Source organism: Aegilops tauschii, chromosome 7 (assembly GCF_002575655.3).
Source record: "Aegilops tauschii subsp. strangulata cultivar AL8/78 chromosome 7, Aet v6.0, whole genome shotgun sequence".
Taxonomy (NCBI): Eukaryota; Viridiplantae; Streptophyta; class Magnoliopsida; order Poales; family Poaceae; genus Aegilops; species Aegilops tauschii.
This window is the reverse complement of record NC_053041.3, coordinates 382,858,499-382,884,805: the sequence shown is the minus strand read 5'-3', so window position 1 is coordinate 382,884,805 and position 26,307 is coordinate 382,858,499.

Here is a 26,307-nt window from a genome sequence, read left to right as displayed (position 1 = left end):
ATCGTATGCGAAACACCAGAACATCATACATATATAGCATACTTGGGATAGAAAGTTGATACATTTTGCATCTTATAGGTTGTGCACAAGTGTCGTATCCGCCTATTGACAAATCGTGCTAGCGTCTCTCTAGAGTTGTGCAAGTGCAACACGAGCGTTTTCTGTGGATTCCACATTTTGTGCCCATTCCTTGGTTGCACGACCCCATTTATCTATCCGTGTGTGTGTTTCCGTGTGCCACCCATTGCTATTGGTGTACTTGTTTCACTTGCAAATTTGTGAATCTTTTCCAACATTATTGACTCTTGCTAACATTTTGCATCAAAATTTTGTGCCACTATCCTCACCAGCTCCACCATAAGCCTTACTTGTGTAGGTGTGAGAATTGACAAGATCTGGTACCAATTGTGCTATTTCCTTGTTACATTATTGAGTGATCATTGATCCATCTTCAACATTGCAAAGGTACATTTGGTCTAGTTCTTTCCTTTCTTCCACTCACATTTGCTCGAGTCTTGTGATGGATAGGCGAAGCATTTCATCTCCGGTCTTCCACGACAATGATGGAGTGAACAACTACATCACCAAAACCCCACTCTCCGGACTACAACGAGCAATGCACGACATTGAGCGACTCACCGTCGACATTCACCAAAGCGAAGCAAGGAAAAGGGACTACATCGACACCAAGTTGGACGAACAAATGGATCAAGTACAAGACATGGTGGCCAAATACAAGTCTTCTTCCCCTTCATCATCGTCGCGGCGGAGACGCTCAAGTCGCACACCTTCAGAGCGGCCACGTCAAGAAAACCTTCATGAGCACAAAAGAAGACCGAGAGACGAGCACCACCACGAGAAAGGTACGGCTGGCACCACCACTTCGGCATCTTCACCACGTGTTATCAAGGCATCTTCGCCTTTGGACGTACTGCATCTTCGCCTACTTCCCATGAGTACGCCTAAAAAAGCTCATCAAGTCCAAGGCGAGCACGTACAAGCGAGGGCGACACTTCCATCTTCGGAAGCCCCTCAAGGAAGACGACCGAACATGGGAAATTCCCTTCGGTCATGGAGACAAGCTACGAGGTGCCACATCATATGGGCCTCATACAAGACGGTGACAAGACAGTCGAGCAAGGGCCAGCCCCATAGACCATTTTTTGAGCGCCTTGTGCATGCTTGCTATGAGCTTGAGGTTGATGCTTATTCTCTTGACACACATATTTGCATTGCCACCTCACATTTACATGCTTGTTTCCTTGATGTCCTTGATTTTGCTCAATTTATGTGCTTACATGACATGTCACAATCCCTTGTCACACAATATGTTATGCTTGATGATGACACTTGTTTGATGAATCACATATTGAATGCTTGGTTTTGCACTAACGCTACCCACATTTGTTTTTCCAAGTGTTTGTTATACTTGCTCCTTTTGAAGGAATCACAAGACGGTGCGACATTGTAGAGTGCCCATTTCGAGCTTCAACATGATAAGTGCCTGGTGGTTGTCCACTTCTACACGGCGATGCCCTCTCTTTCCCATGGTGATGAAGATCGGGATCCGTGGATGGATCTCTCCCAAGGGGGGGAGATGATGCAGAGCATCCCTCATTCATCCCCATGGCCGTTTCGTCAACACCGCAAGCACGAAGAGACCAATGACAAGAGTCCGCGCACGCATCATCGAAACCAAGGTTAACTCTTTCCTCTTTGAATTTCACTCGGATTCACATGAGAGTTGGGTTCTACCTCAAATGGATACATTGTGCATCCTTAGGTACCAAGGAGAAGACCGTGAGGTGGCATGGAGGGATCACCAAGTCCACATGGAGCTCCAAGGAGAAGAAGGAACTCCCAGACGCGGAACATCGGAGGCCTCGGACCACCCCGGGTGCCCGACCTCCTATGCCCTGGGTGCCCGGACCCCCGGCCCCAAAGGGCGTGGCCCCTCTATCCACCCTGGGTGCCCGGCCCCCTCCCAGGCGCCACCCCGGGTGCCCGACCCTCAACCCCTCGTGCCCGGTCTTCTACTCACCAACGACCCCGGGTGCCCGGACCACTTTACTCCGGGTGCCCAGACTCCATTGAAAGTGCCCGCGTGCATCTTGGGCTAAATTACCCTTGTACCCCCATTTTCCTCTTATTTCATCCCTAGACTATAAGTACTCTTCCCCAAGCTCATTTGAGAGGATAGCAAAGTATATGTCAGATATTGAGAGAGCTTTGCTCATCTTCCTCCTCTTGGAGCTCATGACCTCCTAAGGGAGAAGATCCTCTTGTGCATATCAAGACCTCCTCTTGGAGCAGGATCCCCATCATATGATCATCAATACCTCTTTCCTCATAGGATTGGGATGAGCTAGTTACCTCTTGTATCTTCTTGTTTTTTATTTGGACCTTTGTATCTCTCTTTGTGTGATTGGATCTAGCACATGTGTGATTGTATCAAGTCAATTTGAGTGTTCCTCTTGTTTTCTCCCTTTGTGTTCTTCTTGTTCTTGGGGATTTCCCCTCCAATTCGTGAAAGATCTCCATCTAGGGTTCCACCCTACAACAAGTAGTGTTTTGCTTTATTATACTAACGGATCTCATGAAGGTTTTTGTTGAGTTTTTTGTGCTAAAGTTTTCATGTTTTGAATGAGATCATGATGGATGAAGGAATAAGGAGTGGCAAGAGCCTAAGCTTGGGTATGCCCGAGGCACCCCAAGGTAATATTCATGGACTCCCAAGCATCTATTCTTGGGGATGCCCCGGAAGGCATCCCCTCTTTCTTCTACCAACTATCGGTAATTTTACTTGGAGCTATATTTTTATTAATCACATGATATGAGTTTTGCTTGGAGCGTCCTTTATTATATGAGTCTTTGCTTTGTTTTATTTTTAGTTTGTCCCAATCATCTTTGCTGAACACACCTTTTTGAGAGGGACACGCATTATTCGTGATTTTTTAGAATACTCTATGTGATTCACTTATATCTTTTGAGCTAGGCAGTTGCTCTAGTGCTTCACTTATAGTCCCTCCATTCTTAAATATAAGTCTTTTTAGAGATTCTACTATAAATACTACATTCGGATGTATATACACGCCTTTTAGAGTATAGATTCACTCATTTTTCTCCGTATGTGGTCTATAGTGGAAACCTCTAAAAATACTTATATTTAGGAATACAGGAAGTATCTTTTAGAGCATGGCGGTGGTTTTATTTTAAAGAAATAGTTGCACTCTCATGCTTTTCATTTACATCTTTTTGAGATATGATAATAGTAATGGCAATCAGTACAAGCTATGGATTTGGTCTCAATATGATAGGTATTCAAGAGGGATATAATAAAAACTTTCATGTAGATCACTGAATAAGATAAGTTTGATTCCTTGCAATAGTTTTGCGATATAAAGGTGGTAATATGTGGGTTGTGCTAGTGAGTAATTGTTATTTAGTAAGAATATTGGTGTTAAGGTTTGTGATTCCCGAAGCATGCATGTATAGTCTCTCGTTATGCTATGAAGTTGGAGCATGATTTATTATTCATTGTCTTCCTTAATTATGAGTGGCGGCCGGGGACGTGTGATGGTCTTTTCCTACCAATCTATCCCCCTAGGGGCATGCGAAGTACTATTTTGCTTCGAGGGCTAATAAACTTTTGCAATAAGTATATGAGTTCTTCATGCCTAATGTGAGTCCATGGATTATATGCACTCTCATCTATCTGCAATTTGCTAGCCTCTTCGGTACCATGCATTGCCCTTTCTCACCTTGAGATGTGGTGCAAACTTCGCCGGTGCATCCAAACCCTGTGATATGATACGCTCTATCACACATAAGCCTCCTTATATCTTCCTCAAAACAGCCACCATACCTACCTATTATGGATTTCCATAACCATTTCGAGATATATTGCCATGCAACTTCCACTATTCCGTTATTATGACACACATCATCATTGTCATATTGCTTCGCATGATCATATAGCTAACATTGTATTTGTGGTTCAGCCACCGTTCCTAATTTTTTACACATGTTATGCTAGATCATTTGAAAGGATCGATATAGTTGACTAGAGGGGGGTGAATAGGCAACTAGCAATTTTTAGCCTTTCTTTACCAAATTAAACTTAGCATCAAAATAGGTTGTCTAGATATGAAACTAGGTGAGCAACCTATATGATGCAACAACAACAAGCACACAAGCAAGCACGATATACAACACAATATAATCTTGCACAAGTAAAGGTAAGATATAACCAAAAGTGGAGCCGGTGGAGACGAGGATGCGTTACCGAAGTTCCTTCCCTTTGAGAGGAACTACGTCTCTGTTGGAGCGGTGTGGAGGCACAATGCTCCCCAAGAAGCCACTAGGGCCACCGTATTCTCCTCACGCCCTCACACAATGCGAGATGCCGTGATTCCACTATTGGTGCCCTTGGAGGCGGCGACCGAACCTTTACAAACAAGGTTGGGGCAATCTCCACAACTTAATCGGAGGCTCCCAACGACACCACGAAGCTTCACCAGAATGGAATATGGCTCCGCAGTGACCTTAACCATCTCGGGTGCTCAAACACCCAAGAGTAACAAGATCCGCAAGGGATTAGTGGGGGAATCAAATTTCTCTTGGTGGAAGTGTAGTTCGGGGCCTTCTCAACCAATCCCTAGAACATCAACAAGTTTGATTGGCTAGGGGGAGAGATCGGGCGAAAATGGAGCTTTGAGCAACAATGGAGCTTGGGGAGGGAAGAGGTCTGTCTCTTTGGAGAAGACCTCCTTTTATAGGGGGGAACTTATCCAACTGTTACCCCCCTTTCAGCCCGCATGGATTGGTACTACTGCTCAGTGGAGCGGTACTACTGCTGGTGGCGGCGGTACTACCGCGACCCCCAGCGGTACTACCGCGGGACTGAGAGCAAAGGCAACCGAAGAGGGAGAGAGGGCTGGGGCGGCATTAGTAGCGGTGGTAGCCGCGGTACTACCACCCACGAGCGGTACTACCGCTGCTACTGCCGCTACTACTGCCGCACAACCTGGCATGAGAGAGACGCCCTCAAATCGAGGCGATAGCGGTGCCGAACCAGCACGGTACTGCTGCCGATGTACCCGAGCGGTACTACCGCTGTTGGACAGCGGTACTGCCACTTGGGGACCATAGGCGACACTACCGCTAGGGCGGCGGTACTACCGCTAGCACCTCACCAACCCTACTCCAGTTGAAACGGTAAACTCCAAGGAGAGGAAATGAGCCGGGGGTGCAAAAAGGAAGTGTATGTGTTGATTCCACCCTAACCTATCCAATGCGGACCCCCTCTTGATAGTACGGTGTCTCCTACGGCTCAAGTCCACCAAAACCGAAACGAAGGAAACTACACCGTCTTCACTTGAAGCTCCGAGGGAAAAGAATCGTCTCATGCCAATGAATGAATCTATGAAATACTCAACGCACACGATTAGACCGCAAAAGCGTTGTCATCAATCACCAAAACTACTTAGAGAGAGACATGCCCTAACAATCTACCCCTATTTGGTGGATTGATGACAAAACATGATTTGCACAAAGGAATGAAATGATAATAAGTGAATCCCAGAGACTACAAAATCTAGACGGGCTCCCCCTAAATGTGTGCACTTAATTGGAGGTGCCTTTGGAATGCAAAGTACACACATTAGGATCAACACTCCCCCTATATTTTATAGTCAGACAACATTTGCATCACAGATGAGACATATATTAGCTAGGATGCAATAGAGTAGCAAGTGAGCACAGTAGACAAATGAGATAAGCATGAACTCAAAAACTACTAAAGTACTCGACATACAAGATAATAATAGAATAGGGTAGCATATGTCTCACACCATATGATAGGGGACCAGGTCTCACAAACACAAACCAAACCAAAGCAAATGACAAGAAAAGAGTTTGCGCGAGAGAAAGACAGGGCAAATAAGACACACTTGCAACTCGCAACACGACAAATCCCTAAACTCTCTCCCCCTTTGGCATCGAGACACCAAAATGGCACAGAGTGCTGCTACAGCCACAGGTGATAGCACAATTGACAACCTCCATCATCACATCCCCACGTGATCGTCCGCTCCTCCATCATTGGCAGGGGGCTGCTCGGTGTCTGAGTCTGTCCACGGGCAGTGCTGCTGAACCCACTCCTCCTAATCGGTGATCTTGCCCGCATATCTGCTGGCAACTGTTGCACCTAACTGACGCATGAGCTCCTTGTGACGGCTCCTGGCCTTCTTCTCAGACACATGAGCCATATACTGTCCATGAGACTCCATGCAGAAAAGTTTCTTCATCTTGTGCTTGAGCTTCTTTGCCCATGAGGGCTCCGCTCCAGAGGGCTCATAGTACTCATCATTGTCAGCATCAGCCTCTGTCTCAACCTTGTCACTTCCAGACGGAATCCCAGACTTCGGAACCGAAGTGCCCCAGTTCTCCTTCTTCCTCAGATGCTTAATCTCATGAGGGATCAACTCGCTAGTCTCCATCGCGACACCAGGATAAGTGTGCTCCCAAGCTTTCTCAATAAGCAACATGATAAAAGGAGCATAGATGGGGCACTTCCGCTCAGACATAGCGGTGACAAGCTTAGACCACATGACATGAGAGATATCCAAGGATTCTCTAGTGTTTTCTTCCTTCTCATGCTGACAAAAGAGTAACATGTCCACGAGAAACGAGTGAGCCATATCCAAGTTCCCAATGCGGGGAAAAGAGTCTCCCTGAAGATGCGATGAAGGATGTCCAGAAAGGCAGGCAGCTCATAGGTCTCCTTCTGCGTCTCGGGGTTAATCTTCAACATGCAGTAGGGCCAGAGAGATTGCTTGTGAGTAGAAGTTGCATTGCAGTGAGGACGCGAGCCAACTAGGTTCTCAGGCCCTTGATCTTCAATCCCAAGTAACTCCATGAATGCCTTCCATTTGACAGAGAGAAACTTGCCATTTGTCATCCAAGTCAGAGTTCTTTCCTCATCCATTCCAAGATGGACCGTGGCATAAAACTGAGCCACCAAATCCGCATCAAAGTCCTTGTTGAACTCAATGATCCTGAGAATATTGAGCTGAGAACACATTTGCAGAGCTTTGCCAAAGTAGGCAAGATCCTTCTCCATATAGGCAATGTCAATGGAGTGGACATCAACATAGAGATTCTTCTTCGCTTTGATCACATCAAAATAGATTGCCCACTGAAAACGGTTCCAAAAAGGACGGTTGATAAGATTGGGCTCTTGATCTTGCTCATAGGGATTGCGCCGACGCTTCTCCCAGAACTCCTTGGAAGTCATCTCAGTCACGGATTTGGGCTTGGGCTTCTGCACAGTACTCTTCGAAGGCTGCTGGGACTGAGTTGGCAGAACACTTGATGAAGGAACACTCAAAGAAGCAGCCGCTGCCTCAGAGGTGGGATAGCGCTTGGAAACTGAACGCCCGGGGTTGACAGGACGGACAGGACGCTCAGAAGGGCCATCACCTGGAACCAAACACACGAACACGAGAAACAACATGAAAGAACGAGCATAAGCCACCAGAAATAGCAACAAGGATCAATAGTTGGTACGGGTATGGTGGAAGTTGACATCCAGCGGTAGTACCGCGATCAGGAGGCGGTAGTACCGCCCAAGTGGCAGTACCGCTCCAGGAGAGCAATAGTACTGCTTCAGGCGGGGGACGACGGTTCCCCTACTGCCGCGGCCAAATCTGCTACTGCCGGCATGCCAAATTCAAACATAAGCCTACCAAACATCAATCCAAGCAGTCGAACAACTTTCACCATCCTACTCAAGCCTCGATTTGGCCAAAAATCGATGAATGCAAATCCTATTGCCCCTAAAACCTAGATTTGAAACCTAGAAGCAAAGAGAAAAAGATCGGGGGCAATACCAGCATCCATGGCAAGAGGAGAGGGTAGGGAAAGACTCCATCGGAGGAAATGATGAAAAATGCTGCTGAAAAGGCGGCCCGGCGGTGACCTCTGATACGTCTCCAACGTATCTATAATTTTTTATTGTTCCATGCTTTATTATATTCTGTTTTGGACATTATTGGGCTTTATTATACACTTTTATATTATTTTTGGGACTAACCTATTAAGCAGAGGCCCAGCCCAGAATTGCTGTTTTTGCCTATTTCAGAGTTTCGCAGAAAAAGAATATCAAACGGAGTCCAAACGGAATGAAACCTTCGGGAACGTGATTTTCGGAACGAATGTGATCCAGAGGACTTGGACCCTACGTCAAGACATCAAACAGGAGGCCACGAGGTAGGGAGGTGCGCCTACCCCCCCAGGCGCGCCCTCCACCCTCGTGGGCCCCCTGTTGCTCCACCAACATACTTCTTCCTCCTATATATACCTATGTACCCCCAAATTACCAGATACGGAGCCAAAAAACCTAATTCCACCGCCGCAACCTTCTGTACCCGTGAGATCCCATCTTGGGGCCTGTTCCGGAGCTCAGCCAGAGGGGGCATCGATCACGGAGGGCTTCTACATCAACACCATAGCCTCTCCAACGAAGTGTGAGTAGTTAACTCAGACCTTCGGGTCCATAGTTATTAGCTAGATGGCTTCTTCTCTCTTTTTGGATCTCAATACAATGTTCTCCCCCTCTCTCGTGGAGATCTATTCGATGTAATCTTCTTTTGCGGTGTGTTTGTTGAGACCGATGAATTGTGGGTTTATGATCAAGTTTATCTATGAACAATATTTGAATCTTCTGAATTCTTTTATGTATGATTGGTTATCTTTGCAAGTCTCTTCGAATTATCAGTTTGGTTTGGCCTACTAGATTGATCTTTCTTGCAATGGGAGAAGTGCTTAGCTTTGGGTTCAATCTTGCGGTGTCCTTTCCCAGTGACAGTAGGGGCAGCAAGGCACGTATTGTATTGTTGCCATCAAGGATAACAAGATGGGGTTTATATCATATTGCATGAGTTTATCCCTCTACATCATGTCATCTTGCTTAAAGCGTTACTCTGTTCTTATGAACTTAATACTCCAGATGCATGCTGGATAGCGGTCAATGTGTGGAGTAATAGTAGTAGATGCAGGCAGGAGTCGGTCTAATTGTCTCGGACGTGATGCCTATATACATGATCATACCTAGATATTCTCATAACTATGCTCAATTCTATCAATTGCTCAACAGTAATTTGTCCACCCACCGTAAATACTTATGCTCTTGAGAGAAGCCACTAGTGAAACCTATGGCCCCCGGGTCTATTTTCCATCATATTAATCTCCCGACAACAAGCTATTTCTAGCGCCGTTTTTATTTTACTTTCTTTGCTTTGCATCTTTATCATAAAAATACCAAAAATATTATCTTATCACATCTATCAAATCTCACTCTCGTAAGTGACCGTGTAGGGATTGACAACCCCTTATCGCGTTGGTTGCGAGGATTTATTTATTTGTGTAGGTGCGAGGGACTCGTGCATGGCCTCCTACTGGATTGATACCTTGGTTCTAAAAAACTAAGGGAAATACTTACGCTACTTTGTTGCATCACCCTTTCCTCTTCAAGGGAAAACCAACGCAGTGCTCAAGAGGTAGCAAGAAGGATTTCTGGCGCCGTTGGCCGGGAGGCTTTCGCAAAGTCAAGTCTAGATTTGGACTCCCGACAACGAGCCATTTCTGGCGCCGTTGCCGGGGATTCTACGCAAAAGTCAACATACCAAGTACCCATCACAAATCCTTATCTCCCGCATTACATTATTTGCCATTTGCCTCTCGTTTTCCTCTCCCTCACTTCACCCTTGCCGTTTTATTCGCCCTCTCTTTTCCGTTCGCCTCTTTTTTGCTTGCTTCTTGTTTGCTCGTGTTGCCATGTGCCTTCTATATGCTTGCATCTTCGCTTGCTGAAAATATATTGATATGGATCCACTTAAAGTGTTCTACTTGGATCATCTTTGATCCTTATGCGCTCGTGCTGAAACCCCAACTAGCCTAGTTGATGGGAAATCTTTAGATGAGCATGCTCATTTTGTGCGTCATCGTTTGTCTGAAAAAGGGAAGCTCTTATGCTATCATATAAATAGTTTGCTATGCTATGCTTGGAATCTTTGTGAAATTTGTGATTTTACTTGTTGCTCTAAGAACCCTAAAAAACACCTTCCCTACCTATGTGAGTTTAATGATAATGAAATCTTATCTTCTTATGCAAAGGGTGTTTATAGCTACTATGATATCGAACAAATTGAAGAATTTTTCATTTTTAAGGGTGCTCATGAAGTTGCTTCTTTGATTGAAAAATATGATTTTACTCTCAACAAATCTGAAAATTCCATCATACTTAAATATTGCAATGAAAACTTTGCTCATAATGTCTATGTCCAAGAATTTATTGAAAGAATGGCCGTTGCTTTGGAAGAAAATAAGGATATGCATGAATCTATAGATAATGATGATTCCGATGATTTGGTTGAAATATCCCTTGATGAACATGATGCTTGCTATTCTTGTGGCCATGATGCCAATATTTATGAAGACGAATTTGCTATAGTTCCTTATGTTAAAAATGAGATCGTTGCTATTGCACCCATGCTTGATAGTTCCCTCGATGAAAAGCATGATTTCAATGATTTTACTATAAATTCTCTTGATGTCAATTGTGCTAATAATATGCAAAACCCTAAGCTTGGGGATGCTAGTTTTGCTATATCTACTACTTGTTGCAATGATCATGATTGGGGTGATTCTTCTTTTGATCTTGAAAATTTATTTAAGCCCCATGATGAATATGAGATTGATAATAATTTTTGCAATAATATTGAAAGTGGGTTTGGAAGAGTGTCAACTTTAGATCCCACATATTTGGATAATGTTCAATCTTATGGTATTTTTGATAAAAGTGGGTCTGGAGAGGTCATGACTTTAGTTAATGTTAATCCCACTATTTTGGAAGAGTGTCAAATTTACATGCATGTGGATCATGTTGAAAATATTTATTGTGATAGCTATTTTGTTGAATTTGCTTATGATCCCACATGTAATTATTATGAGAGAGGAAAATATGGTTGTAGAAATTTTCATGATAATAAATTACCTCTCGTTATGTTGAGATTGCTATTGTTTCTTTCCACTTCCTTGCATATGCTAGTTTTTGGTTGCTATGCTAATTTGTTTACCTATAAGATGCCTATGCATAGGAAGTATGTTAGACTTAGATGTGTTTGTCACGTGTTTTATGATGCTCTCTTCGTGCTTCAATTCTTGCCTTTCATGTGAGCATCGTTGAATTCTTATGCCTAGCTAGGGGCGTTAAACGATAGCGCTTGTTGGGAGGCAACCCAATCTTATTTTTAGTTTTTTGCTTTTTGCTTCTGTTTAGGAATAAATATTTGTTCTAGCCTCAGGTTAGATTTATTTTTATGTTTTAATTAGTGTTTGTGCCAAGTTAAACCTATAGGATCTTCTTGGATGATAGTTATTTGATCTTGCAGAAAATTCCAGAAACTTTCTGTTCACGAAAACAATTGTTAAAAATCACCAGAACGTGATAAAATACTGATTCCAATTGCTTCTGACCAATAAACAAATTATATAGGTCTTCCTATTTTGGCTGAATTTTTGGAGTTCCATAAGTTTGCGTTAGTTACAGATTACTACAGACTGTTCTGTTTTTGACAGATTCTGTTTTTCGTGTGTTGTTTGCTTATTTTGATGGATCGATGGCTAGTAAAATAGTTTATAAACCATAGAGAAGTTGGAATACAGTAGGTTTAACACCAATATAAATAAATAATGAGTTCATTACAGTACCTTGAAGTGGTCTTTTGTTTTCTTTCGCTAACGGAGCTCACGAGATTTTCTGCTAAGTTTTGTGTTGTGAAGTTTTCAAGTTTTGGGTAAAAGATTTGATGGATTATGGAACAAGGAGTGGCAAGAGCCTAAGCTTGGGGATGCCCATGGCACCCCCAAGATAATCTAAGGACACCTAAAAGCCAAAGCTTGGGGATGCCCCGGAAGGCATCCCCTCTTTCGTCTACTTCCATCGGTAACTTTACTTGGAGCTATATTTTTATTCACCACATGATATGTGTTTTGCTTGGAGCGTCTTGTATGATTTGAGTCTTTATTTTTTAGTTTACCACAATCATCTTTTCTGTACACACCTTTTTAGAGAGACACACATCATTCGGAAATTATTAGAATACTCTATGTGCTTCACTTATATCTTTTGAGTTATATAGTTTTTGCTCTAGTACTTCACTTATATCTTTTAGAGCACGGTGGTGGATTTGTTTTAAAGAAACTATTGATCTCTCATGCTTCACTTAGATTATTTTGAGGGTCTTAAATAGCATGGTAATTTGCTTAAATAATCCTAATATGCTAGGTATTCAAGACTAGTAAAAACTTTCTTATGAGTGTGTTGAATACTAAGAGAAGTTTGATGCTTGATGATTGTTTTGAGACATGGAGGTAGTGATATCAAAGTTGTGCTAGTTGAGTATTTGTGAATTTGAGAAATGCTTGTGTTGAAGTTTGCAAGTCCCATAGCATGCACGTATGGTAAACGTTATGTAACAAATTTGAAACATGATGTGTTCTTTGAGTGTCCTCCTTATGAGTGGCGGTCGGGGACGAGCGATGGTCTTTTCCTACCAATCTATCCCCCTAGGAGCATGCGCGTCGTGCTTGGTTTTTGATGACTTGTAGATTTTTGCAATAAGTATGTGAGTTCTTTATGACTAATGTTGAGTCCATGGATTATACGCACTCTCACCTTTCCATCATTGCTAGCCTCTTCGGTACCGTGCATTGCCCTTTCTCACACTGAGAGTTGGTGCAAACTTCGCCGGTGCATCCAAACCCCGTGATATGATACGCTCTTTCACACATAAACCTCCTTATATCTTCCTCAAAACAGCCACCATACCTACCTATTATGGCATTTCCATAGCCATTCCGAGATATATTGCCATGCAACTTTCCACCGTTCCGTTTATCATGACACGTTCATCATTGTCATATTGCTTTGCATGATCATGTGGACATCGTATTTGTGGCAAAGCCACCATTCATAATTCTTTCATACATGTCACTCTTGGTTCATTGCATATCCCGATACACCGCCGGAGGCATTCATATAGAGTCATACTTTGTTCTAGTATCGAGTTGTAATCATTGAGTTGTAAATAAATAGAAGTGTGATGATCATCATTTTCTAGAGCATTGTCCCAAGTGAGGAATGAAAAAAAGGCCATAAAAAAAGAGAAGGCCCAAAAAAAAGAGAGAAAAGGAGAGAAGGGACAATGTTACTATCGTTTTACCACACTTGTGCTTCAAAGTAGCACCATAATCTTCATGATAGAGAGTCTCTTGTTTTGTCACTTTCATATACTAGTGGGAATTTTTCATTATAGAACTTGGCTTGTATATTCCAACAATGGGCCTCCTCAAGTGCCCTAGGTCTTCATGAGCAAGCAAGTTGGATGAACATCCACTTAGTTTCTTTTGTTGAGCTTTCATATATTTATAGCTCTAGTGCATCCGTTGCATGGCAATCCCTACTCCTTGCATTAACATCAATCGATGGGCATCTCCATAGCTCATTGATTAGCCTCGTTGATGTGAGACTTTCTCCTTTTTTGTCTTCTCCACATAACCCCCATCATTAGATTCTATTCCACCCATAGTGCTATATCCATGGCTCACGCTCATGTATTGTGTGAAGGTTGAAAAGGTTTGAGATTACTAAAGTATGAAACAATTGCTTGGCTTGTCATCGGGGTTGTGCATGATGAGAGCATTCTTGTGTGACGAAAATGGAGCATGACTAAACTATATGATTTTGTAGGGATGAACTTTCTTTGGCCATGTTATTTTTAGAAAACATAATTGCTTAGTTAGTATGCTTGAAGTATTATTATTTTTATGTCAATATTGAACTTTTATCTTGAATCTTTGGGATCTGAATATTCATACCACAATTAAGAAGAATTCCATTGAAATTATGCGTAGTAGCATTCCACATCAAAAATTCTGTTTTTATCATTTACCTACTCGAGGACGAGCAGGAATTAAGCTTGGGGATGCTTGATACGTCTCCAACGTATCTATAATTTTTTATTGTTCCATGCTTCATTATATTCTGTTTTGGACATTATTGGGCTTTATTATACACTTTTATATTATTTTTGGGACTAGCCTATTAACCGGAGGCCCAGCCCAGAATTGCTGTTTTTGCCTATTTCAGAGTTTCGCAGAAAAAGAATATCAAATGGAGTCCAAACGGAATGAAACCTTCGGGAACGTGATTTTTGGAACGAACGTGATCGTGAGCCCCCTGTTGCTCCACCAACGTACTTCTTCCTCCTATATATACCTACGTACCCCCAAACTACCAGATACGGAGCCAAAAACCTAATTTCACCGCCGCAACCTTCTGTACCCGTGAGATCCCATCTTGGGGCCTGTTCCGGAGCTCCGCCGGAGGGGGCATCGATCACGGAGGGCTTCTACATCAACACCATAGCCTCTCCGATGAAGTGTGAGTAGTTTACCTCAGACCTTTGGGTCCATAGTTATTAGCTAGATGGCTTCTTCTCTCTTTTTGGATCTCAATACAATGTTCTGCCCCTCTCTCGTGGAGATCTATTCGATGTAATCTTCTTTTGCGGTGTGTTTGTTGAGACCGATGAATTGTGGGTTTATGATCAAGTTTATCTATGAACAATATTTGAATCTTCTGAATTCTTTTATGTATGATTGGTTATCTTTGCAAGTCTCTTCGAATTATCAGTTTGGTTTGGCCTACTAGATTGATCTTTCTTGCAATGGGAGAACTGCTTAGCTTTGGGTTCAATCTTGCGGTGTCCTTTCCCAGTGACAGTAGGGGCAGCAAGGCACGTATTGTATTGTTGCCATCGAGGATAACAAGATGGGGTTTATATCATATTGCATGAGTTTATCCCTCTACATCAGGTCATCTTGCTTAAAGCGTTACTCTGTTCTTATGAACTTAATACTCTAGATGCATGCTGGACAGCGGTCGATGTGTGGAGTAATAGTAGTAGATGCAGGCAGGAGTCGGTCTACTTGTCTCGGACGTGATGCCTATATACATGATCATACCTAGATATTCTCATAACTATGCTCAATTCTGTCAATTGCTCAACAGTAATTTGTTCACCCACCGTAAATACTTATGCTCTTGAGAGAAGCCACTAGTGAAACCTATGGCCCCCGGGTCTATTTTCCATCATATTAATCTCCCGACAACAAGCTATTTCTAGCGCCATTTTTTATTTTACTTTCTTTACTTTGCATCTTTATCATAAAAATACCAAAAATATTATCTTATCATATCTATCAGATCTCACTCTCGTAAGTGACCGTGTAGGGATTGACAACCCCTTATCGCGTTGGTTGCGAGGATTTATTTGTTTGTGTAGGTGCGAGGGACTCGTGCATGGCCTCCTACTGGATTGATACCTTGGTTCTCAAAAACTGAGGGAAATACGTGCGCTACTTTGCTGCATCACCCTTTCCTCTTCAAGGGAAAACCAACGCATTGCTCAAGAGGTAGCAACCTCCGGCAACGCGTTCGTCGCAGGAGCATGAACAAGACGAGTGGGTTGAGTCGGATGGGTATGGGGGAGAAGAGACACCCCCTGCCCGACATAACCCCCAAGTCCCACCTCGCAGTGGTAGTACCACTCTGGCGGGCGGTGGTGCCGCTTGAGACCAGTAGGCGGTAGTACCGCCCGACCAGCGGTAGTGCCGCCCAACACACGCCTCTACTAGACTCACAAACAAGGGGACAGCCTAGCCCGAAGAAAAACCACCAAAAAAGCCGAGAGGCAACAAGAAGAGCTGAACACAACCAAAAAGGCAGAAAAGAACCCACGGAGAGACCCAAACTACACTACAAACACAAACAAAACAAAAGATCACACAACTCTCAAGGAGAGGGCGGTGGCCGAAGCCACCTATGTTTGAGTCAATTGGTATGGCACCGCGAAGAATTATCCTTGGGCCCATGACCAAAACTCGTCTTTGAAGCACAAGTACCATAAAAAATGGCGAATGTGAAAAAGTTGATCAATTTATGCAAAATGGGGGGAGGGATAGTTCATTGAGAGAACAACACACCCCCTATGTCCATGCCTACATCTTGACAAGATATACCGATGAGTGCGGTGGGGTGTGCCTAGATTCAAGCCACATTGCTCGAATCAATGATATTTAGCTCATGCCTTAACTCGCGAAATCTTGCTTCATCCAAAGGCTTCGTGAAAATATATGCAGGGTTATCATGAGTGTTGACATAGTTGATCTCAATCTCCCCTCGCCTAATGTGATCCCGGATTAAGTGATACCAAATCTCAATATGCTTCGTCCTGAGAGAAATCTTGGTGGCACTTTCATTGTCACACCAAAGAGGCACTTTGTCACACATGACACCGTAATCCTTTAAAGTTTGCCTCATCCATAGAAGTTGAGCACAACAACTACCGGCAGCCACATACTCTGCCTCAGTGGAGGAGAGAGACACACAACTTTGCTTCTTCAAAGACCAACTCACCAAAGAGCAACCAAGAAATTGGCACCCTCCGGAAGTTGACTTCCTATCCACTTTGTCTCCCGCCCAATCCGAGTCCGAAAAGCCCACAAGGTTGAAGTTTGCTCCTCTTGGGTACCATAAGCCAAAGTTTGGGGTATGAGCCAAATATCGAAAGATTCGCTTGACCGCCACATAGTGGATTTCCTTAGGTGTGGCTTGAAACCATGCACAAATTCCCACACTCAACATGATATCTGGTCTAGATGCACAAAGGTAAAGCAAGGAGCCAATCATAGAACAATATACCTTTTGATCCACCGCTTTACCATTGGGAACTATGTCAAGTTGGCATTTGACGGGCATTGCAGTGGAAGCCGGCTTGACATCACTTAGCTTGAATCTCTTGAGCATGTCTTGAGTGTATTTGGCTTGGTTGATGAAGGTTCCTTATCTTCTTTGTTTGACTTCCAACCCGAGAAAGAACTTCAACTCTCCCATCATGGACATCTTGAACTTCAAGGTCATGAGAGCGGCAAACTCCTCATTGAAACCTTTGTTAGGAGAACCAAAGATAATATCATCAACATATAGTTGGCATACAAACAACTCCCCTTTGACCTTCTTAGTAAAAAGAGTGGGGTCAATTTTCCCAATTTCAAACCCACAATCTTGCAACAACTCGGTAAGGTGCTCATACCACATACGTGGGGCTTGTTTAAGGCCATAGAGTGCCTTATCGAGTTGGTACACATGATTGGAGAACTCGGGATCCTCAAACCCCGGGGGTTGTTTGACATACACTAACTCATTAATAGGACCATTAAGAAAAGCACTCTTCACATCCATTTGTTGCAACTTGAAGTTATGATGAGAAGCATAAGCAATCAACAAACGAATGGATTCAAGGCGAGCAACAGGAGAAATGTTTCACCGTAGTTGATACCCTCGACTTGGGAGTAGCCTTGTGCTACCAAATGGGACTTGTTGCGAACGATAATCCCATGAGCATCTTGCTTGTTCTCGAATATCCACTTGGTTCCAATAACATTATGGTTCTCCTTTGGCCTTGGCACCAATCTCCACACCTTGTTGTGCTCGAAGTTGTTGAGTTCTTCATGCATGGCATTAAGCCAAACCGGATCTTCGAGCGCCTCATAGACCTTTTGGGGTTCAACACAAGAGACAAACGCGTGATGTTCACAATAGTTTGCTAATTGTCTACGAGTGCTTACCCCCTTTCTTAAGCTTCCAAGCACATTCTTCATGAGATGATCTTTGGTAGTGAGCTTGGACACAATCTTTGCGGCACGACGCTCCAATTCCTCCTCAAGAGAGAGTTGAGGAGCGGTAACTTGATCATCTTGAGCGTCGTCTTGAGCTTGTTCTTGATCTTGAGCTTGCTCTTGATCTTGAACTTGCTCGGTGGTAAGAACTTGACTTTGGGCATCACTTGGTGTTTCGTCACCATCTTGAGGTTGATCTTGCCCTTGATCTTGTTCATTTGGTTGAGGGCCTTCACTTTGTTCCTCGGAAGCGTGTGGGTCTTGGGTTGGTGATGGTTCCACTTGAGTGGAACATTGTCCTTCTCCTTCAGCCACAAGGGGTTCCTCAATGGGTAGGATATGACCAACACCCATTCTTCATATGGCTTGGAGAGGAATTTCATCACCTACATCACAAGTACAACTTTGCTCCACTTGGGAGCCGTTATTCTCGTCAAACTCCATGTTACACGTCTCCTCAATGAGTCATGTGGACTTGTTGAGGACACAGTAAGCATGAGAGTTTGTAGCATAACCAAGAAATATGCCCTCCTGAGCTCTAGCCTCAAATTTATACAAACGAACACCTTTCTTGAGAATGAAACACTTACAAACGAACACCCGGAAGTACTTGAGGTTGGGCTTGTTACCGGTGAGTATCTCATATGGAGTCTTGTTCAAGCCTTTGCGGAGATAGAGCCGATTGGATGCATGACAAGCGATGTTGATGGCTTCGGCCCAAAAGTTGTACGGAGATTTGAACTCCGCCATCATGGTCCTTGCCGAATCCATCAACGTCCGGTTCTTCCTCTCTGCTACACCATTTTGTTGAGGGGTGTAAGGTGCGGAATCTTGATGCTTGATCCCCTCATCACTAAGAAACTCATCCAAGGTGTAGTTCTTGAACTCAGTGCCATTGTCACTTCTTATTGTCAAGATCTTTGCATTGTGTTGACGTTGAGCTTCATTTGCAAAGTCGATGACGGTTTATTGGGTCTCACTCTTCCTCTTGAAGAAATATACCCAAGTGTATCTTGAATAATCATCCACAATCACCAAGCAATACTTTCTAACCCCAAGACTATCAAAGGATGGAGGCCCAAAGAGATCCAAGTGAAGGAGCTCCAAGGGCCTCTTCGAGTAGATGATAGTCGTGGGTGGGTGAGCCTTCTCATGTAGCTTTCCTTTGATACACGCACTGCAAGCACAATCTTTGGCAAAACTAACATTTGTTAGTCCACGGACATGGTCCCCCTTGAGAATACTTTGCAAAGATCTCATATTGACGTGGGCTAAATGGCTATGTCAAAGCCATCCCACGTCAACTTTAGCCATTAGGCATGTCGCGGTCTTAGTGGGTCACTCCGAAAAGTTAATCACATAAAGACCGTTCTCGACATGCCCAACAAAGGCTACTTTAAGAGTCCTGCTCCACAAGAGGGCCACAATATCAATATCAAAGAAAGTGGCAAAGCCCATGAGTTCAAGTTGACGAACAGAAAGTAAGTTGTATGCAAGGGACTCAACAAGCATGACTTTCTCGATCGTGAGATCATGAGAAATGACAGCCTTGCCAAGACCCAATACCTTAGAAGATGAAGCATCACCCATTCAACATTTATGGGCATAGATGAAACTTTGTGCACGTCCACCACCAAGTCCTTGCTTCCGCTCATATGATTTGTGGCTCCACTATCGAGCAACCATGATCCCCCACCGGAAGCAAACACCCACAAGACATCAATGCTTGGTTTTAGGTACCCATTTTGTAATGGGTCCTTTGATGTTAGTAACAAGGGTCTTAGTAACCCAAATATACCATTCAATGTACTCATAAGAAGCACCAACAAATTTGGCATAAACATGCCCATCACTAGCACGACATAACACATAAAGAAGGGTTAAAGTCGCCGACTTTGTTGGAAGGGGTGGCATTGCCCTTCTTGACACCACCACCCTTCACATTGTTCCTCTTCTCCTTAGAAGCATCCTCTCCCTCCTTCACAAAAGTTTTCTTGAGAGGAGGAGGTCGTTTGGCCTTGTCATTCTTCTTCTTATTCTTGGACTTGGGTGGAAACCCAATTCCCTCCTTGCCCATAACTTCATTTTGATTGCTCAAAAGGTCGTTGAGGTTCTTCTCACCTTGTATGCAAGACACAAGGCCTTTCTCAAGTTGCTCCTTCAACTTGGCATTCTCCTCCACAAGATGCACATGCTCACAACACGGGTTAGTAGCATTTGCATTATCAATTAAAACCATATGAGGAAATGTGGCTTTCTCCTTGGTTAGCTTCACTTGGAGTTGATCATGAGACTCTTTGAGGCTAGCATGAGCACCCTTCAAGGCCTTGTGAGCCTTGTCAAGTATTTCAAACTCCTCCTTGAGTCTAGCATGGTCAACCCCAAGTTTGGCCTTCTCGGAATTGAGCACACGAGATACAACAAGAGCATGATCAAGATCTTTCTTTAATTTAGTATGATCATTGTTGTGTGACTCCTCAAGAGCCAAACGATGACCATGCTCTTCCTCAAGCGCATTAGAGAGATCCGATATCTCATTTGCATAGTCACGACTATGCCCTTCCAACTTAGAGATGGTTTCTCTATGAGCCTCGATCATGTCATTGGCTTCACCAAGTTGTTCCAAGAGAGCAACAAAGTGCTTCTTGGATATACCCTTGAGACTACTCATAAAAGACTCAAATTCATTTTCTTCCTCCTTCGTCCCCTCACTTTCATCAATGCAATCCATCAAGGAGGATTAGTAGTGATGGTAGTTTTGATGCTGGGGGTTACCTTGTTGGTGGCTTTAGCCATGAGGCACTTGGCGGTGATGTTCTCGTTGGGTGAATCGAAGAGGGACACCCGTGGAGTTGTTGCAATGGCAACGGAGGCCATGGCAACTGTCTCACCGTCTTCATCATCATCATCATCATCATCATCCTCATTGTACTCTTCTTGTGCCACCAACCCATTGGGAGGAGTCTTCTTGGTGTAGTAGTTCTTGTTGGGGAAGGACTTGGCCTTTCTTTCCGGATAAGCTTGCCACCATTGTTGTCCCTCTTCTCGTACGGGCAATCTGCAACAAAGTGGCTCACATTGCCACAATTATAGCATGTCCTCACACGTTGCTTACCCTTGGAGCCACTTGAGTTGTTCTTGTTGAAGTTGGGCCTTGAGTTCTTCTTGCCCCAAAATTGCCGTGAAGCGAGAGCCATGTGCTCATGATAGGCATATTTAGTATCTTCGGGGCAACACTCCTCTTCTTCCTCTTCACCCTCTTCTTCCACACTAGCCTTGGCCTTCAAAGCAAGGTTGGGCTTCTTTGCTCATTTAGAACGCAACACCGCATTATCAGCGGTCTTGTCCAATATCCTCATTGCAACAAACTCATCCAACACTTCACTTGAGGACAAGGCGTGAAAGTCTGGCCTTTGACGGATGACGGAGGACATGGCCTTATGGTAAGGCATCATGGCCCCTAGAAACTTGTGCTTGATCCAATTGTCATCTGTATCCTTGCTCCCATGATCTCGGAGTGAGACCACGAGAGTGGTTAATCTCCGGTAAAGCTCTCGAGGTTCTTCATATTCAATCATTGCAAACTCATCGGCTTCATCTTGCACCACTTCAAAGTTTGAGCGTTGAATGCTTGCGCTTCCCTTGTAAATGGAAACAACATGTTGCCATGCTTCCTTGGCCACGATGAAGGGATGGAGGTGCGCAATATCTTCGGGTGGAATTGCTTCTTGGAGAATGAATAGAGCGGACTCATTGAATTGATGATCCACGGCTTCTCTAGGAGTGAAGTTGCTTGGGTCGTGCAGGTAGAAAACTTGCTCAATAATTCTCCAAAGATTAGTAGAACTATGATTTAAATGACGTTTAAAGCGATAGGCCCAAGAGGCAAAATCCTCATTTTTCACAAGCTTAGGAGGAGGACCAACATGATTCATATGCGTGGAGGGAACCGGTCCTCCATAAGTAATTGGAGGTTCAACATGAGCAAAGATGCCATTCCCACTTCTACCACTAGTCAAAGGAACTTGATCACTAGTAGCTTCCCCCCTTGTTGGAGTTAGCATCCGTCACCTTGTTAGTGGGATCGACTACTTCCAACGGTGCGATGGACAATTTAAGACCATCAAGAAAATTCTTAAGCATGCCTTTGACCTTGGTCGTCATGGAGGTTTTCAATGTGTCCAAGGCCAAATTGAACTCCTCATGAGTCCGGGCATCCCCCATCGGCCGCAGACAAAGTGGGACTTGCATCGGGGTGCTCCTCCACCTCGTCTGTGGTGTCAACCATACTCTTCGGACGACAAAGTCCTTAATAAAGAGACGAGGCTCTGATACCAATTGAAAGGATCGATATAGTTGACTAGAGGGGGTGAATAGGCAACTAACAATTTTTGGATTTTCTTTACCAAATTAAACTTAGCATCAAAATAGGTTGTCTAGATATGCAACTAGGAGAGCAACCTATATGATGCAACAACAACAAGCACACAAGAAAGCACTGCATACAACACAATATAAGCTTGCACAAGTAAAGGTAAGAGATAACCAAAAGTGGAGCTGGTGGAGACGAGGATGTGTTACCGAAGTTCCTTCCCTTTAAGAGGAAGTACATCTCCGTTGGAGCGGTGTGGAGCCACAATGCTCCCCAAGAAGCCACTAGGGCCACCTTATTCTCCTCACGCCCTCACACAATGCAAGATGCCGTGATTCCACTATTGGTGCCCTTGGAGGCGGCGACTGAACCTTTACAAAAAATGTTGGGGCAATCTCCACAACTTAATCAGAGGCTCCCAACGACACCACGAAGCTTCACCACAATGGAATATGGCTCCGCGGTGACCTCAACCGTCTAGGGTGCTCAAACACCCAAGAGTAACAAGATCCGCAAGGTATTAGTGAGGGGAATCAAATTTCTCTTGGTGGAAGTGTAGATCGGGGCCTTCTCAACCAATCCCTAGAAAATCAACAAGTTTGATTGGCTAGGGGGAGAGATCGGGTGAAAATGGAGCTTGGGGAGGGAAGAGGTGTGTCTCTTTGGAGAAGAAGACCTCCTTTTATAGGGGGGAACTTATCCAACCGTTACCCCCCTTTCGGCCCACATGGAGCGGTACTACTGCTTAGTGGAGCGGTACTACTGCTGGTGGCAGCGGTACTACCGCGACCCCCAACGGTACTACCGTGGGACTGAGAGCAGAGGCAACCGAAGAGGGAGACAGGGTTGGGGCGGCACTAGTAGCGGTGGTAGCCGTGGTACTACTGCCCACGAGCGGTACTACCGCTACTACTGCCGCACAACCCGACACGAGAGAGACGCCCTCGAATCGAGGCGATAGCGGTGCCGAACCAGGACGGTACTGCTGCCGATGTACCCGAGCGGTACTACCACTATTGGACAGCGGTACTGCCGCTTGGGGACCATAGGCGGCACTACCGCTAGCACCTCACAAACCCTACTCCAATTGAAACGGTAAACTCCAAAGAGAGGGAATGAGGCAAAAAGGAAGTGTACGTGTTGATTCCACCCTAGCCTATCCAATGCGGACTGCCTCTTGATAGTACGGTGTCTCCTACGACTCAAGTCCACCAAAACTGAAATGAAGGAAACTACATCGTCTTCACTTGAAGCTCTGAGGGGAAAGAATCGTCTCGTGCCAATGAATGAATCTCTGAAATACTCAACGCACACGATTAGACGCAAAAGCATTGTCTTCAATCACCAAAACTGCTCATGCCCTAACATCATTGCACATCCTAGTACACCGCCAGAGGCATTCATATAGTCATATTTTGTTCTAGTATCGATTTGTAATTTTTTGAGTTGTAAGTAAATAGAAGTGTGATGATCATCATATTCATTATTAGAGCATTGTCTCAAGTGAGGAAAGGATGATGGAGGCTATGATTCTACCACAAGACGAGATGAGACTCTGGACAAAAAAAGAGAGGCCGAAAAGAACACACAAAAAGAGGCCAAAAATAGCCCAACAAAAAAAACAAAATGAGAGAAAAAGAGAGAAGGGGCAATGTTACTATCCTTTCCACACTTGTGCTTCAAACTAGTACCATGTATTTATAAAGAAAGTCTCCTATGCTTTCACTTTCATATAACTAGTGGGAATTTTCCATTATAGAACTTGGCTTGTATATTCAATGATGGGCTTCCTCAAATGTCGGAGGCCTTGATAAGCAAGCAAGTTGGATGCACACCCACTTAGTTTTCTTTCTGAGCTTTCATACACTTATAGCTCTTAGTGCATCCATTGCATGGCTATCCCTGCTCCTTGCATTGACATCAATTGATGGGCATCTCCATAGCCCGTTGATTAGCCTCGTCAATGTGTAACTTTCTCCTTTTTTGTCTTCTCCAAATTATCTCCATCACCATACTCTATTCCATCCATAATGCTATATCCATGGCTTGCGCTCAAGTATTGCGTGAGAGTTGAAAAGTTTGAAGCGCGTTAAAAAGTATGAACCAATTGCTCGGCTTGTCATCAGGGGTGTGCATGATAAATACTTTGTGTTAAGAAGATGGAGCATGACAAGGCTATATGATTTTGTAGGGATAGCATTCTTTAGAATTTTTATTTTGAAAGGCATGATTATTTGTTGGTATGCTTGAGTATTGATGTATTTATTTCAAATTACAGACTATTGATTTGACTAATTCGGTTCTAAATATTCATACCATAAAATAAAGATTACATGTTAGACATGTTAGGCAGCATTCCACATCAAAAATTCCGTTTTACCATTTACCTACTCGAGGATGAGCAGGAATTAAGCTTGGGGATGCTTGATACGTCTCCAACGTACCTATAATTTTTTTATTGTTCCATGCTATTATAGTATCAATCTTGGATGTTTTATATGCAATTTTATATCATTTTTTGGGACTAAGATATTAATCTAGTGCCCAGTGCCAGTTGTTGTTTTTTTGCTTGTTTTTGGCTTTTTAGAAAATCAATATCGAACGGGGTCCAAATGGAGAAATAACTCTGGATTAATTTTTTCTGGACCAGAAGGGACCCACGAAGATTCGGGAGAAGACCCCCGGGCTTATGGGCCCCTCGTGGCACCTCTGGACATAATTTCACCTCTATAAATTCCCAAATATTCCCAATATACCAAGCGACCTGAAATACTTTTTCTGCCGCGACAAGCTTATGTTCTTCTGCAATCCCATCTGGAGGCATTTTCCCGTACTCTGCCGGAGGGGAATCGATCACGGAGGGCTTCTACATCATCCTTGCTGCCTTCCGATGATGCGTGAGTAGTTCACCACATACCTATGGGTCCATAACTAGTAGCTAGATGGCTTCTTCTCTCTCTTTGATCTTCAATACAATGTTCACCTCGATCTTCTTGGAGTTCTATTCAATGTAATCTTCTGTTGCGGTGTGTTTGTTGGGATCCGATGAATTGTGGCTTTATGATCAGATTATTCATGAATGTTAATTGAGTCTTCTCCGAATTTTGTTATGCATGATTGTTATAGCCTTGTTTTCTCTCTGATTTATCTGTCTGGTTTGGCCAACTAGATTGATTTATCTTGGAATGGGAGAGGTGCGTTGTGATGGGTTCAATCTTGCGGTGCTCTATCCTAGTGACAAATTAGGGGACAAGACACGCATTTGTATTGTTTCCACTAAGGATAAAATGATGGGGTTTATTTATATTAGTTGAGTTTACTTTGACTACATCATGTCATCTTGCTTAAGGCATTACTCTGTTTTATACTTAATACTATAGATGCATGCCGGATAGCGGTCGATGAGTGGAGTAATAGTAGTAGATGCACGTAGGAGTCGATCTACTTGTCTCGGACGTGATGCCTATATACATGATCATTGCCTTGAATATCGTCATAACTATGTGCTTTTCTATCAATTGCCCAAAAGTAATTTGTTCACCCACGTATGTTATGTGCTCGAGAGAGAAGCCTCTAGTGAAAACTATGGCCCCCGGGTCTACTTTTATCATATATAAAAAATATAAAAATACCTTGCTGCAATTTTATTTCTTTTATTTTGTTTTGCAATTTATCTTATTAACTACCACTACGAGATTTAATCCTTGCAAGTAACGGCCGAGGGGATTGACAACCCCCTTGTTCGCGTTGGGTGCAAGTATTTGCTTTTGTATGTGCGGGTGCTGCTAACGAGGTTCTGTGTGGTTCTTCTACTGGATTGATAACCTTGGTTCTTAATTGAGGGAAATACTTATCTCTATTGTATTGCTTCATCCTCTCCTCTTCGAGGAAATCCTCTCCCTGCTCCCCCCTCCTCCATCGACAGCCCCTCCTCCCTACTACATTTTGAATTAGTACGGTTTAGTTGATAGTTTCTAGTTGATACATAACACTTTGATTTAGTTAATAGTCTCTAGTTGATAGTTTGTAGTCGATATATAACACTTTGATTTAGTATGGTTAACTGAATTAGTAAAAATTTAGACATAGTTAATAGTTTTAGTTGATATGTAACACTTTGAATTAGGATA